Here is a 17,476-nt window from a genome sequence, read left to right on the forward strand (position 1 = left end):
TCCCTGTCCCTCACTGAGCACTGTCCCCAAAAGACTCATGAGATACACATGCCTTGACCAGTAAGCAATCTCAGGCTCTGCTCTCCGGACTCTTTGTGTTGTAAATCCTCACACCCAAGCTCCACTTGGGTCTGGAAGATCTCTGCAGTACTTTCAGAGCTTCAATCTTTTTAGGGCTATAACGTTAGCCAAGCTCTTGCTCCCGGACAGACAGACATATTGGAGAATATTACGGCTCTGTCTGCAGGTAGACAACTCACAACCAGCCCTGTGTAAACTGAAGATGCCTCTCACATGGCTCAGCCACAATTTTGGGCTGCAGGTAAGCTCATGCCAGCCCTGTGCAGAGGAAGCCTGGAGGAAGCAGTTCCTGGGCATATCTTTGCTTTGATAACAAGGGAGCTCACTATTCCATCTTTGATCTTCCAGGATAGTTTTATATTGACCTGTACCAGAGGGGGCCAATGTCAGGAGAGATTCATCTTAGGAAACACTGGACAAATCTGCTTTGTACATAATCCAGCATGTGCTTGCTCCATGCACAAGGCAACTGTTTAGCAGAGTTGCACAGGTGTGGAGTGTTTATACAAGTGTATGGAGCTGGTCTCATTGCCACATGCAGATGGCTGGAGCTGCAGTGAGGTGCTGGTGCAAGTGCTGTAAATGCCAATACAACCAGTCACATGTGGCCCATCTTGCCTGGAGCACAGGTGTAGCTGTGCCACTCCAGAAATGTCTCACAGGGAATAAAGATAAGATTGTCTTCCAGTCACTGTGTGTCTCCAGTGGGAGATTTTCGGGAGGGATGTTGTAGAGCCAAACTTCAGGTCAAACAGAAGCACTGAGACCCCGGTAGTCGGTTGTAAATCCCATGGCCATGGTAGATGTCACATGCAAAGAGGTACAACAGATGTTCGTAACTGATAAGGCTTGCTGTGGTCTAGCTTAAAACCTTAAAAATTGGAGATGTGGCAAGATCTCTGCATATAACACTGCCCAGAACCCACAGAGCTGTTCTCAAACAGGTTTACATACAGCTCTATTTATCTCTGGACCCATTTCAAATCCATGTGTACAGTCACACATATTTTGCAAAATGCCTGAGAGAACCACGACAGAATCTAAAGGAGTTAGAGATGGAAGTGATCTATCAGATCCATTTGAAATCTCTCATGAGCCAGGCAGAATTTTTCCCTAGGCTATATTCATTGCTTTGCCTCATCTTGTTTTTAATCACTCAAGCAAAGAGACTAGAACAGCCAGGCAAAGTTATGTCATATTGCTGCAGCAGGGGCACTGGGGAATCTTGTATCTCTGATCAGAACTGAGTCTCACAGTTGTACAATGTATACTTATCAAGCATGTTTGATGTGGTTAAAAAAATCTTATGCAGAAATGCATTTAATTTCTGTAAGTATTTGTCTTCCGAGAATTTTTAAGACCTTGCAATAAACACAGCCAAAGCCATCATTCAACAAATTGAAATCACACTTGTATTAATGTGGTTGCTGTATTCATATTCAATTTAACCCTCATGACTTTATATTGTAATCCAGTAAAGTGTGCAGGTCAACAGAAGGAGTTATCAGAGAGCTGAGTGAGCATTTCTTTTCCATCATCTCCTTCACCACATCCTTGACTTAAAACACTTCATCCAGAGATCCCTCACTTAGGCAAAGCACAATTCCTAACACATCCCTCCTGGTCTCCACTGAGAATCTCTTTCATCTATTAAGAGAATTCAGTGTTGTTTTCTAACGTCTTCTCAAGGACCTGCCCTTTGGTGGTGGTGACTGCTTTCAGAAGGGTGATGTTCCACCTCGCACAAACAAAGAGAAACAAACAACTCAGAAAAAATGTGATTGTGGAAGTAATTTTTTATCATTCAGGGTCCCAGTTCTCTTCCCTTGAAAGCATAAAAGAGGAAGGTCCCCTCCCAGCAGCCCAAAGAGGTTGCAGCAGGGGCAAGTTGCAATGTGCATGCCATGCTCTTGTAGCTGGGCTCACACAAAGTATAAGGAATCAGTTTTTACAGCCAGAGACATGGGTCTCTGAGAATAAACACCCAGTGTATTTGCTAGCTCAGTTGCGTCTAATCAACAGACATGTTTTTTTGTTAAAGTAACCCAGGAGGTTTCTAGGGTCAACAGAGCTAAACAAAACAACCAGCAAAAACACTGTGGTCAAGGAAAGGGCAAGATTTTTTCAAAGCTCAACTCCCCTTGGTGGTACGGCTCCTGTACGGAGGGATGAAAGTGTTTAGGTCATCAGAAGGAGCAGGCAGTGACCTGTAGTAAAATACATGGCCTGGTGAGAGGGGTCCCATCTTGCTAATGACCTCCAGAGCTGGGTCAGCAGAGGCCACCATGGGGGACACCATCCTCTGCAAGGCACAGCTCTGCTGTCTTGGCATGCCTCATCCTCACTGCAGCCCTGGGCACACCAGCTCCACGGAGGCCCAGTGAGGACAATTCAAATTTTTGGAAATAGCACCTAGCAGTGGGGATCCTTCACAAACTTTTCAGAACAGTCTCACCAGAAGTCCAGTCTATGAGCTGCAGATCTCTGAAACCAACAACCTCTCTGAAACTGTTTGTCTGCAGTCACTTACCTTTTTTTTACCAGAACAACATAAAGGCACCAACAAAAAGAGAGTGAAATTATATGGACATTTCAAACTTGAAAAAAAGAATCTTTGATATTTTGCTTAGTCAAATATTTGAGCTAGAAATTTCAGGGCCATTGAAAATTTTAAGGCAGCAAGCTCATCCTATATTTTTCAGCAAAGCTGGCATTTTTCTACCCTTAGCACATGGCTCTGGCTAATAAGGATACAGAGCAGGGCAGCCCAGAGCCAGCCTGATGCCTGGCCCAATAACCATCTTCTGGCATGGAGAAAAATGGCTGAGGATTGATGGGTTGGGAGCATGGTGCCAGACACATCCTGCTGCTCCAACTCATCTCAGATCTATCTGGATACCCTTCCTCCCTGCCCAGCTGGCAGACTGTGTGGACTGCAACAGAGCAAACTGGGGCACAGGGCAGAGCTTGCTCTTTTGTGCAATACAGGAACTAATCTCACTGCTGCAGAGGGAAATTTGGTTCCATGAAGGTTTTTGACCTTAGACCCATGTGTCCCAAACAAAAGACTGTTTCCAAGTGGCCCAGAGCCTTCTCCAGGTCTTGTAACACTGGAGTGTTGGAGGCCTGAGGCCCACACTGCCAGGTACAGCCAGGTTCATGGTCCTCAGGTCCTCCCAGGCTGAGACTTGGCACTGCTGCCATGTGCAGAGAAGCACTCTAGGTATTTCTCCCCCATTAGCATGTCCCCACAGCACAAGTCTCATTTCAACACAACACATATTGCTAAATCTACACAGCTCGTAATCCTCACCCTCTCTGGAAAGAGAGAAAACCTGATGCACAGCAGAGATATGCCACACACAGCTCCCCCCACCAGCAGTGGCCACCCCGGCCAGAGTGCCTGGGGTGCATCTCAGCACCTAAATGTACCCTCTCCCCCCGAAATAACAAACTTCTAAACTTTGGGCCCTGGATGAGGGGGTGGGGGAGGGTTGGAAATGGCCCCGTTGCTTCACGCTGCACATCAGCAACCGAGTTCACTTCACAAACACAAGGTGCGCTGTCAGAATAGCCCAGGGCAAAGTTTGTACTTTGCTTGAATTCTAACTTTTGTTTACCAAGGTAATAAACCGGTCTTCTCTTCCAGGTGTAAATGCTATTATGAAAAGCATATTTGTGTTTCATCTCACCTCAGATGTACAGTATGTGCTCACATCCTACACTGTGTGTACAGCCCACGTTGCTCCAGAGCCAGCAGAAGAAAAGACAAGGGGTAAAAATAAATAGCTCCACTCTGTCCTCAAAAAACAGTGTGTTCTGGAGAACCTGGGAGTTTTATTGGATCTTTTTGCCTTCAGACCTTGTGTGCAGCCTTTTTTTTACTCTGTGAAGATTAGGCCAGACCCTTCCTGCATCTGTGTGGTCTTCCCCATTAGTGGAGCTGGGCAGGGTGCTGATGGGGATCCCCGGTGCAGGGAGCTGATGGGGGTGAACTGTACATTTCATGCAGACAAGCTGATGTCTAAACAGTGAAGTTTAATTTCCACCAAACTAGTTGGGTTGCCAGTTTGGCTCCCTCCCACTAACTTTCTGCATGTCCATCATGCCATGTGCATTGAAATGTGTTGTGTTTGGTGTAATCTCACTGAAACTGATGGGAGAAGAGAAGGAGGTGGGGGGGGGGGGAAATAGAAAGAAAAAAGCCTGGCATTGTTTTTTTTCTTGCACTTCACCTCCTGTTCCTGGTGTTGTGCCCACTTGGCAAGATTTAGAGATAGCAGATGAGCTCTGGATAAAAATGACCTAAATGTTTCCTCATCCCTTCAAACCTGTTTGGTGGCCTTCTGTCTCCACACCGCTGGTAGCCTGGCCTGGCCGCTGTGGCTGCCACCTGAATGCTACTGAAAGCCAACACCACGAGACCTGCAGCTACTGAAACAATCACAGCCCCAGTCCAGAGCAGGGCTCAGCCAGCACAGCACGGCATGGCACAGCAATGCATGGCACAGCACGGCATGGTGGGCATGGGCAAGAGCACTGCCGACCAAACCAGTGCACCAACTCCTGCCATCACTTCGCTACTCCACACTGAGCTTGTAAAATTTCACGAGATAACACCTTGAAAAACTAAGTGTGAAATGCCAGGCTTGGATGGGGCCTTCCCAGAAGCTGCCCAGCTGCAGGTCAGCAGATATTTCCTTCCTCACCTGTTGTAGCCCTCTATGAGCAAATTTAAAAGGGCAAAAACCACACAATAATTTCCAGTTTGTTTTTTTTTACACAAATTATTTATTCTGTTAAAAGCTTGTGCCCATAACTCCATCTGTATTACAGAAGGGAGGCAAAGGAAGGGTCTGAAAGAGCACAGTGTACGCGGGTGCTTTCTCTGAACGCCTTTGCTCCTGGAATCAGCAGCCCCGCGGAGGGAGACGGGCCGCCAGTGCCGCACAGGTCTGAGCCTGCCTGGCCCAGACGCCTTCCCCACCCCGCTGTTTACACCGAAATGCTCGCTCCAGCACAGGCTGGAACCGAGCCCTGGCTCCTGCACCCAGCAGGGCCCCGGCACACGCTGCTCCCCTGGGCAGTGACAGGGTCTGGAGCCCGTGGGTGCTGCCCCGCCCTCTGGGGAGCTCGCACGGTCCTTTGGGTGCTGGACTCAGGCGATCACAAGGCAAAGAGCTGTGGTGCAGAGGGAAGGATGGAGGTCCCCAGGTGCATGTGCTCATGCTCCTCTTTGCTTCTGGAGTCACAGAAGCTGGTTTACGATTAGGGTATTTTTAATGTACACAAAACTCACTGAAGGTTCTTAGCAGCTTTTGCACTTTCTCTTTTATTTTTCCACCTTCAATGTGCCTTTATGCTTCCACAGTAGGGCTAGAAGGAACATTGCTCACAGGAATGCAATCTTCCCCATCCATCAAACCCAAGCACGATCAGCAGCTCTGCTATCCCTTCCCACAAAATTTCACACAACCACAGGACCTGAGGGAGAACATCCTCAGCAGCAGTGACTTTGAGCAGCCCCCTTGCAGCAGTGGAGTGAAGAGCCCACGTCTGACCTGCCATAACCCAGGAGTGGTGAGCTCCTTTTTGCTTAGGAGGGGAAACTGGCACTACCCAGCGAACCAGTGTGCGCTCAACTCGTGAGGGACTGATTGTAAGTGAGCTACAGGTGGAGGGTGGGAACATCACGGGTTTCCCCACATGGTTAATTCTTGCCATGGTGCCTTCTCGGATTCACCCACCCTCTTGAGCTGGGTGGGGCAGAGGAGGACAGGTCTGGGTCCACCCATGCGCTCCCAAAGACAGAGTGACATGTCACCCCAGTTTGGGAACAGGTGTGTTCAGTGGCCAGATCAAGGCGCGTTAGGAGACCTGGAACTAGTTTGACATAGGCTATTATTTCATGGCATCTCAAGTATATTCCACATGTCCTTTAAGTGCTCCAGCAAAGCAATGGCCCAGGCCAGCCTTTCCAATCGTGCTCTTCTAACACGTCAGTTTGGTTCTTCCAGAACAGGGAGGGGGTGGCTTTTTGCCAGCATTATGTAAGGAGCAGAGGGATTGCGTAAGTTCAGTTGGTTGCAAAGGTGTAAAATAGGCTTTATTGGTAATTACTGCACCTGGAAATTTCTCCAGAGGCATCTGTGCATATTTTACAAGGAACTTGTCCTTATGTAGATTTAGGGTCTTCTGGAGTCCTCTTCCCTCTGGATACTTCTGCTCTCAGAAATGCTTGTGCAAAGGTGAATGTTTGCTTTCATGCAGGAAATGACAGGAGGACATTGTATGTCCCTTCACTGATGCTGCATAAAGTGCTTGAGTTGCTCCAGTGACCTGTGATTTGTGCAGTCAGAGGCAGTGTTTGTTTTAAATCAGTTCCCAGGTGCAAATCTGGGACACCTGATGGACTTACCCAGTCCTCTTAAGAGTGACAATAAGACCATGTGACTGCACCTAAGAAGAATTGCTCGACCTGAGATCTTTCTAAAGAATTAAGTAGCAAATAACATCTGTTAAGAACACAAGTTATTTGACACAATTTCACAAGTAGGAAAGATCACTGCATTCCACACGTCCATGTGGGATAGAACCTTATGCATTTTAGGAAAAGTGAAAAGTGAAATATCATTTTAAAGTGGTCAGAATGTGACCCAGTGTAACTCCAGCAATGCAAAGAGAAATGGCAAGCTTCACTTTGTTCTCTATCTTCTATACATTTAACATTAGGTGTATGGAAAGGGCTTTACAAAACCAAGGCCTGATCAGTAGCTAATGCATTCCCAGGTTCAATAACAAGTACACTTTGTACATCAGAGGAATGGCAGACTGCCCAGAGCTTTTGGGCAGATGCTGTTTCTAAAGAAATTAAATGCATGAATAGATAATAACCAAAGAAATCCCTGCTGGAATAGAGAAAGGACAACTTCCTTCTGATAAAATCAAGTTCTTGCTCAATCATTCCCCATTTGAACATAAAGACCAAATTGAGTCAGTCATGAAGGTCCTGGAATCTACAAATAAATGGTTGGGCTTCTTTTCTCTTCATCATACTGTACATTATCCTAAGAACTGGAAAAACACACCAAGAATTACTTCTCTGTCACTTCCAAAAAAAGGGACATTGCAGGAAGTCAGCTGGGTCTGCTAGGCTGAAGAAGAAGTTTCCCAGTTCTTCCTCAACTGGTTACCTCCAATCCTCTAAGGGCAGAAGAGAAAGAGGACAGTGTGTTTAACCTGTGTCCTCATCATGCAAACAGAGGATTCAGGTGAGGAAAACCTGTGGGACAGCAAATGTGAGCAGGGCACCAGAGGTGAAAAGATGAACATGAGATTGGCAAGGAGTTGGTGAGCTCTGACTTGGGAAGGAATGAGGTGAGGGTCAGGGTAAGAGGAATGGAGAGAGCTAACCTCAAACCAAACCACCTGGGTATTCCAATCCTTGATTCCAGTCATGGCACAACACAGATTCCTCAGCTGGCCTCCCCCAGTACTGAATCCACTCCCTGTGCTGCTGTCAGACCCTGTCTTCAATGCCTGAGCACCCTTGGCTGGTCTCACTGGAGGTCCTGTGGGAGTCAGACAAATACTTGGCCACCCTGCATCAACTCCCTGCCAGGGAGAGTTTATACATACAGGACTCAGAGAGTCAGTGGGTAAAGTGCACATAGGGAAGCAAGAACCAGCAGCTGGGAGCTGGGATGAAGCTGTTGATGTCAATGCTGGTGTGACCAGCTGCTGGTACAGGGAGCTGGTCAGAGGCTCCTGTTCTGTGCCCTGGGAACCAGGCTGCTGGTACCACATGAAGGGTCTGGGAAGCTCGGAGGTGTTTGACCACATCTTTTCCAAGAGACAGAGTCCAAGTCTTGGTTCTCCTCCCTCTTGTTTCCCATGGTCCACGGGGACAGTAGAACCTCACAAAATCTCTTCCAAGGCCACAGGCCCTGGATGCAAAGGACAGCAACTCTTCTGCCCAGGGTCTGGCTCAGGAAAGCAAGGGACAGAGCTTAAGATACAGCTCAGGAGTGGGAACTTGGCACACAGCTGTAGATGAGAGGCAGGTGGAGATGCCCTGAGCAAAAGATGGGACACCTTTAGGTGTCAAACAAGTGAGACAGTTGCTCAGCAAGCCCACAGGCTCATCCTTTGCTTCCTGGTGAGGATGTCCAGGGGACCAGCTGGAGTGTGATTGCCAAGGCAAAACCATGGTGTAGGTGACAGAACAAGGCCAGGAACATTTTACACACAGGCTTGATGCTCCATCCAATGTTGTTCTTTACCACTGGGGCCACTGGGATGCTTCTGAAATGCCTCACGGGAAGAGGGAAATTCAGTGCAACCAGTCATCGAGGAGAGCTGCAATATCTAATGTTCCTGGATCTCACTCAGTCTCTGAAATACATTTATAGTCTACGTGACAGGTGGTTTATTTTCAATACCTAGAGCATAGAAGGCATGTGAGATGATGTGCTGTCATCTAGAACATTTTATTCTTGTTTAGTGCCAACTGTGTTACAATATCATTTTGATGTCACCATTTCCTCCTGCTGAAATAAAAAAAAAAAACCAAAACAAAAGCAAAAACAAAAACACCCATTGCTAGACAACATTTCCCAGCAGGGAGACTTCTGGGTTTGTTTCCTATTACACTTGCTTTTTATTACTTCATTGGCTTGTTCAGAAGAGGAGAAAGAAACTAGAAGAAAAATTAATACATTCCTGTATTTTTAAATCCTTTTAGTTATAAAGGATCTGAACAACCCTTTAAAAAAATACCTGACTTCGAAGTGTCAACATATAGCTGGTGTCATAAAGTATTTATGGGGGCTGTATTAAAGCTGACATGTTTTAAACTGATTAAATTTGCGAACCAAATGATTAGAGTGGGATTTTCATTATTCCACTGATACAAGCAGAAGGTTTCAGAACTTCAGAGTTTCTAAATATCCAGCACATCTCTGTGGAGCCCAAACAAATGGCCCAGGAAAAGCAATAACAGGTGGTCCCCAACCATGGATTTCTTTAGCTGCATCTCTCGAACTCAGTTACTCACACGCAACACTTTCATCCTGATTTGTTCCACAAACCTGCCATGCTAGGCTCTGCAAGCAGCCAGCAGCTCCTTCCTTCCTAGGAGTCTCTCAGGGAGCAGCTGCAGGTGCCAAAGCCTTTGCCAGCTGTGGAGGAAGAAAATGGTGCCTGGCAGGGCCAGCCAAACCATCGCCAGCTCCCAGCTCTGTGGCTGTGGGAGACACACACATCTCTGAACACCCTCTCTAGCTATTTGTGCTGGATTTGCTGCAGCCCTGCACATGCGACTGGGTGCGGGCTCCTACCTGAGAACTGTGACATGGATGTGGTAAACCAGAGCCTCCAATACCTCTGGGGGATGCTGCTGCACACACAGAAAGTCTTCCTCGTAGAGGAAGTTTTTCCATGCAAAGTATTGTCCCTGCTGGAGCCTGACAACCCAGCGCTAACTCCAGGCCTCTCTCAGGAGATCTGTCCTCAGGAAGAGTTCTGCTCCCAGAAGAGAGAGCTCTGCAGAGGATTACTCTGCACAGTAACCTGTCATGGGGGTTTGTAAATGAGCTCTGCAAGAACCCAGCTCTCCTGGGCAGCACTTCAGAGTGCATGGACTGAAAAAGGCCCGAACTCTGCAGGGAGCCCTGGGGAGACAGGTCAGAGGGTGTTTGACTGCTGAGCAGCTCCAGCCCCAAAATTCACGGACAAGAGGAAGGGATGGAGTAAAGGAGCCTGGGCCCGTCTTAGATCATCTTGCTCAGGACCTTGCTCGCTCAGTCAAGTTGCTCCAGCACAGCCTGGCAAGACAAGACTCAAACTTCCCAAGGCCACAGGTGTTGAGCTGGACTCCATACAGCAATAACATGAGAGAAACTCCCCCAGCCTTCCTTCTCTCTTCCTCTTCCTTCTTCTCTTCCTCTTCTCCAGCCCTGGCAGCACATCTCTGAAATGTCCATGTAGCAACAGTGTCCTGGCTCTTGCCCAGCAGGGCTCCCACTGCATCTGGCATTTCTGGCCACGGCCCTCCTGAGTACACCCATCTTAACTGACCCACATCTTTGCACAGGCTGTTTCTGGGGCAGCGTGAGCGTGTTTTGCTAGTGCAGCACACATCACCCCTGCCCTGATAGGGCAGTTTTCCAGGCAGGGCAAACATTTCATCATCACCTCCTTCATGTTTCTTTTTCTTTCTCATTTCCCTTTTTTCCACCCCCATGTTTTTTTCCTTCAGTATTGCCTAACCTCCACCTGGGTGCAGGCGGTGGGGTGAGCTCACTATGTGAGCACTGCCAGCCCGAGGGCCACGCAGAGCCAGCCTCCTGCACCCTGTGGGAGCCATGGGGACTCTGGTGGGAGCCATGGGGCCTGAGAAGCCCACACTGACCCACCCCACCCAGGGGCACAATCCTCAGCTGCCCCACTGCACATCCCAGCACGGTGTTGGGTGGAGGGAGCTGGGCTGCTTCCATCAGCATCCCTGATGAGAAGACACGGCTCACCAGAGAGCAGAGAAAAGCATCAGCCCCACCACTGTCCTGCACCTGACTGTGGGAAACCAAACCTTGCACTTTCCTGAGGGTGTGGGAGGCACACAGCTACAGGGGTGAGCTGCTGCCTTCCTGCACCTTCTCAGCCCATACCTCCCAAGAGACACAGTGGGAGCTCTGGTGGCAGAGCTCACCAGGAAATGGTGCTTTCTGCAGGAAAAGCTGCTTTTTTTTTTTTTCATTATTTTCTGTTTCTGCTCTTATTAGTTTTTGGAGGGGGGAGGGGAATTGAGCTGAGGGATTTCTCTAAAAGTATATATTGCAGGGGAAGACATATCCATTTTCTGTCTAATCGCAAGAATTTTCTTGATGCAGACAAATATCACTTCCCAGAGGGCTGAATTGCTTCTGCTTCCAGTTGCTGAGAACTACACTTTGTTAGATGAGAGTTTGATGAAAACCTTAAGTGGTGGCAAAACTGGAAATTTTGCAGATAGCTGCTGGAACTCTCTGAAAGGTCATGCTTTGGTGATGAAAAGGAGTTTAAAACCCTTTCCTCACACCAAATCTTTCAGCAGGTTGGCTTTGCAAGAGGAGACAGGTTAGGAAAACAGGATGACACCACTTTCCTAGGGACAGACAGAATGAGGAAAGGTGGGGAAGAAATGAAGGTTGCCCAGTGCTAGTCACAGGCAGGAAGAGAGCCCTGGGACTGGTGGCTGAGAGCATGGCTGAGGTTTTGCTTGGGGACTTTCAGTCTTCTGATTCTAGTTCAGTACCAGTAAGTTGCATTTTTCCCAAAAAAAAAAAATGGTAGTGTAATTCAGAGTGCTACAAAGGTGCTATGCAAATTTCTGGTGGGAAATACAGCTGTCTCAAAACATTGATAGCCTGTGGTTTCATTTATGTGGTGGATGTTAATGTGTCTAATGATTCTGAGGAGAGATGTCTGAAAAAATGAATTTGGAGTTGTTTTGTTTCATGAGCAGTTCTGAAAAGTCAGGAAGGAGAGAATTAGCTCAGATTGCACCTAGGACTATTAATTTAAATTACAGAAAATGTGAAAGGTGAGGAGAAAATGCTGTGCTTTGATTTGGAGCCATTTACAAGTAAAATGGAGGGGAATTTTAAACTGAAATAAACATTGCAAATGTACTTTCTTGGAATTTTTTTTCTCAGGACAAACAATTTAGCTCAACCAGTACTAATGCTCAAAACTATTTGTCACCAAATTTGCATTTTTCACACAAGGGAAGTTTCAGGTGAAATAATTGCACCCATCCCCTGGTCTGAGCCTGGGAATTGAGCATATCTCCCAGCCCTTTGTCATTGTGTGAACTAACTTGACTGGACATTGGTACCAAACCTCTCACTGCTGAGGATACATCTCCAGTCCAGGCTTTCTATATTGTATTTGGGCAGCTCTGTCCTTTAAACATTTTGGCAAGGTTTCCCCCCGGTGTGGTGTCACACAGAGAGAGCTCAAGGGGCAGGTGGAGGTCTCCCAGCTCCTGGCTGGGCTCATGTGGGTCACTCTCCTTCCCACAACAGCAGAAGGCACGAGGGCAGTCCCTAGGGAAGGTCAGGGAACCCACCCCAAGTCATGATCCCACACTGAGACAACCTGGACCAACCCCACAGCAACCAATTCATGGGTCCAGAGACAAAAATGTCACTCCCAAACACTCAACATGAGGTGCCCAGCTCACATGCATGGCTGCAGAACACCAACCCTTCAGGCTTTGCACCCTGGTGAAATTCCTTTTGCTGGTGGGGGACACAGAGGCCACTTCCCTGCACCAGCACCCAGGGCTGGAGGGGATGAGCAGCCTCCCAGGGGATGAAGGCAGTTGTCACAGATCCCAGCCTGGCTGGACCTTGGCCAGTCCCGTCTTTCTGAGGTCCCACTGAAAATGGCAGTGATCAATAAGAGAAGGTAGCCAAGGTTAGGAGCAACATTTTTCTAAGAGGTAAGTTAAATAAGAGGAAATGGTTTTTCATCCAAAATTAGCTGAAAATCTGGTTTGTAGCCATGTACATTAACTATTTAGTGGCAGCAAAGTTTGGAGACAAGTCTGATGATTTTCATGAACCTTTCAGAAGGGAATGGAAGAGAGCAGCTTGGGAAATGGTTCCTATTTTCTGAAATGTCTCAAAAACCACATTAGGCTACCTTGAGTTTCCTATGTTCCAGAATCTAGGCAAAGGAACTTTAATAAACCAGACATTTTTAAATCTAACCTGCCATTTTTTCCCATCACTTTAATAATTCCCTGTGACCCGCTGCCCAAATATTGAAGCAGTGTTCTGGGACCTGAGAATCATTCATTAATGTTTACAAGACACTGAGACAATAGAGGGAGAGAGGCATAGAGATAGCAGATATGAATAAATGATAGCAATAATATGTTCAGTCTCTGAGATTGCTCATGCTCTAAAATCTGAGCAAGTGCATAAGTTTTTACAGATTTGGGCCTTGGCTTGGTCCAAAGATACTTTCAGGTCAGGCTGTTAGCTCCATGAATGAAGCACTCCCTGGATCCACTTGGCTGCTGTGGGTAGGAAGAGGGAAGTGGTCAGATATCAGGAATTTGGCAATATCGCCATTCTACTGAAGTCATGCTAGTTAACTGGAGGAAGGTCATTCACTAAAACTCTGTGTTGATAAATACCACAGAAGTGTGGAGCTAGGGAGGTCCAGAGGAACAAACATTGTTTAGGTTTTACAGTGCAAATTGCTCTAGGAACAGAAAAATGTCTTTCCATTTTTCCTGATCCCAGACATTCCTTGGAGCATAGGCCATGGCTGCTTTATTTTTAAAATCAACAAGTTCTTCTGAAGAAAAAGCATTTCTTGATCTCGTGACTGCCCCAGCAGAAACAGACTCCATCCCCTCGCAGTCAGGCGATGCGCTTCCTGCCAGCTGGACTCACTGCCTAAACCCTGCCCAGCTAGGCACAAGCTGCCTCTTATCTGCCAGCCTGGGCTGGAGCAATAGGATTGAGACATGTCAAGATATCCTCTGGGAAAGCAAGGTAAATCCAGGGGAGTCGATTTGTCAGTGTCTGCAAAGCACGCAGCCAGAGCACAGCCCCTGCAGCTCCATCTGTGCCGAGCCCCCCCAGCCCTGTGCAGCCTCACCTGGGCACAGGGGCTGCCCTGCAAGGTCAGGGAGAGCCTTCAGCCTCACCAAGCTCTCCTGCTGCACACACACACCAAGCCTGGGAAGCACCAAGGCCACCCTTCCTAACAATGGCATCACTGCATCCTGTAAGAAACCCCAAGGGTCTTACATCAACTGGATTAACCATATCAAAGCTGGACTGTGCAAGAAAAGCAGCTTATTTTCCTTCATCATGCAGTTGATTACAACAAGAAGGAAACACCAGCACTATACATTTTACAAGGAAAAGTGTTTCAGTCCAGAAAAATACAAAACTGATACTCCTTCCATTCTCCAGCTGTGTTCTTGTCCCTTATCTCCACAACACATCACAGCACGCTGTGCCTGAGGGCTGCACCCCATCCCCAGGCTGCACCACCACCTCCTAGGTTCAACTTTCTCTGTGCTTTCAATCTAGTTCTGTAGTGGCTACTTTGTACCAGTTGAAACACCTTATCTCCTTTGCTGGATCAAGGTCTCCTCTGTGTGTTGCAGTTTAGCAGTCTGGCACGTAGGAACAGCAAGTTTCAGCTATCAACAGCTGTTCTGTGTCCCTGCCTAAGACACACTGTGCTTCCCTTCAACAGGATTTCTTTACAGACTGGCTTAAACCTCACCTACCTGCAGCAGGGTATAAGTCCTTCTGAGGATGTGCTCAAGCTGTTCAAGTCTTTGTCTCCCTGAATGAGCAACCAAGTGGGGAAATTCAGCCTGACGCATGGGGCTGGCAGAAGTGATGCTCTGAAAGCCCGAGGAGGCAGGAATAGCCAGAAGAACCCCAAACAGGGGTTGTGTGTGAACACCTGCAAGGCTGGTGCTCACACCTGAGGCAGTCATCTGGGTGGTCTGTAAAGGTACTTGCAGGGCACAACCAGCCTACCTTCAGCCATAGCTGAAGGACCTCTTGGGAGCATCCCTTTTTCTGCACCCATTACAAAAGCAGCGGTGTTATCGAGCCACTGTGAAATGCTCTCACTGGTGTACCTGCCCAGGTTCACACTGCAGCCCAGTGGCAGGTGCAGAGGAGAAGCACCCCACAATATCCACCTGCTCCCCTCTTTGCAGCCACTCAGCCCCTCACCAGACAGCAGAGGCTGTCCAAGTCTCCAGACTGAAATTCTCAGTAATATCATTACTGTCACAGCATCTGAAGAGGACCCAACCAAGAACAAAGGACTTGTTTTGCTGGATCCTGCACATCTCATGTGTGCTTGAAGGAAGTGTCTCTGCTTGTGAACATACTCACCGAGTTCCTGGTCTTGCCAGCTCTTACAGGCATTACCATAAAACCTCTGAGAAATTGCATGGAAAGGAAAATGACCAGGCCCTGCAGAAACTGCCTGTTCCTGTCCTCAAATTTAATTAATCTGTCCATCAGCTTAAGCTGTTCTGAAACACCTCGTGGAAGATGAAGGCAGGACAGGGAGGTGTTAATGACCCATGGAGAGCACTACTTAGCTGGCACAGGAGCTCTGCTTGTTGCAGTCTTGTGGAGCACATGCTGCTCTGGGAGGCTGTCCTCACACGTGTCTTGTGTTTTCTGTGTATTTGATTGCTCTTAGCCAATGAATGAGTTTGATTATCTCTGCTGAGAGACTCCCTATCAAGGCTGGAGTTTCCTTGTTTTGCATTTCTGCTCATTTCACAAACCTATTTAATATTCTTGAGCGTTGTTTCCCATGGAACTCCACGCCTGTGTGCAACAGCTGCAGTGCTGACCTCTCCAAAGCCACATCTGCAGAGGGACTTGGAAGTCTGTGCCCTGCCTGCCTCCAAGGCAGCGCTGGGCTCTGCAGTGACCCGCTGTGAGCCACCCCGTCAGTGGTGCTGTGCCAGCGCCTTCCTGCTCTGAGCATTCTCCAGCCAGCTCCCTCCCTCCCAGAGCCAGACCTGATCTGTGTAACAGACCTGCTCCCTCCCAAGGGAAAGCTCTGCACTGGTGGCTTTTTGCCTTACCCAGACAGACCGATGAACCCTTGAGATACTGGGAATGCCGGCTACTAACAAGGTTGGCCAATAACTGGGATGTCTGGGGGCTTCAGGCATCTTAGCTGAGCTCTTCCTGCTCATGAGAAGGCTAATTAATCAGCTCTGCTGTTCTGGCATCACCCAAAAGTGAAAATACTTTCTGGCAGGGCAGCAGGCACAAAATTAGCTGCTGCATTAAACTGCCAAATCTCCTTTACTCCTTTATTAGTTGCATTTGGTGATGATGAGGAGTGAGGCATTAACCAGTCCCTGATGGATAAAGAAACTATTACTCTGCTTTCTCTTTGCAGCTGGGAAGAGGAAATAGGTTTTAGTACCGAGATTTCCTTGAAGACATTCACTTGACTTTGTGGCATCAGAGACAGAAGAGAAATGAAGAACACAGGAATCTTGGCACAGCAGGAGAGATTGTGCACGGATAATAACAGAGAGAAGCACCAGGTCAATTGGGACCTGAAATATACTTAGGTGATTGAATCCTTGTGTTGGGTTGAAGCTTTAACGATCTGCTGGGCTCAACTAATTTCAGCATTACAGCCAGAATCTCTGTGCTGGCACTGAGGGCCTAAACCAGGGAACTTGCTGGGAAGACACATTTGGGATGGATTAGAATGGAACAGAAGAGGAAAAAAAAAAGAATAGAAATGATAGATTAATTCTTTGTTGTTTGGTTTTGTTAGTTTTTGGGGTTTTTTTTACCCAAAATTAGATTTAGAACTTACCCATCCTTGTTTTAGGACTAGATCCCAGCTAACATTACCCTACAAGAGGAAGGTGCAGCCTGGAAGACCCCATGCAAATCACAATCCATGCCTTGAAATCTCAGAGGGTTCATTTTGGAACAAGATACTGAGTTTCCTAAGGGATAATCCCAAATTCTTGAGTTTGCCACCCATTTGTTAACAAGACAAACACAGCCTGGACACAGATGTCCAAGAGATCTAGAGCAAACTGGAGCAAAAGGGCAGAGGAGGTACAGGGCTGACCTGAGCATGGTGGGGGACCAATGGTCTGTGAACCACCACTGGGAGGAAACTGGAAGAACCACCCTAACCATGTGGGGAAAGAGGTCTTGTGACAGGCAGGCAGAGGCAAAAAGCCAACCTGGCCAAAGAGGATGTGGTAACCCAGGCCTGTGGGGACCAGGCTTCAAAGCCCAGCAGGTCCCTCCTGTCCTTGGTCACTGAGGGACCCTTCTGATCCCATGGGCATGTGGAGCCTGGGCAGGAGGAGGGGTGGGAAGAGGAACCACAGGAAACCACCTTGTCCATCACTTCTGACAATGAGGGGAGATGACATGGGCAGGTGGAGCAGGTGGCCAAGGGATATCCTCCTGGACACGCTGTATTTGAACTTCTTAGAAGGAAAAGTTCAGGCTCCTGGCCCAGGAGCTGGTCCAAATATTAGCATGGCATGGTGAGATGAGCTTGTCTCTCAGGACGGGTCAACCAAGAGGCTGGCAGAGGCTCGAGCTTTACTTCTGGTAGCTCTTGCTGGCTGCTGCTCAGGGCACCACCCCCCAGCTCTGCTGTAATCCAATCCTCTCACCTCCCTCCACCTCACTTTCCACATCTACAAAGTGGAGCTAAAGCTAACTACAGCCCCTAGAATGGAGCTGCATCACTCGGCTTTACCAGTGTTTCAAAAGCACCCAGACATGAAAGGTGCTTGAGAAAGCAGAGAATTGTTATTACTAATAATTACAAAAATTAACCAAATATTTGTCTA

The sequence above is a fragment of the Prinia subflava genome, chromosome 11 (assembly GCF_021018805.1).
Source record: "Prinia subflava isolate CZ2003 ecotype Zambia chromosome 11, Cam_Psub_1.2, whole genome shotgun sequence".
NCBI lineage: Eukaryota > Metazoa > Chordata > Aves > Passeriformes > Cisticolidae > Prinia > Prinia subflava.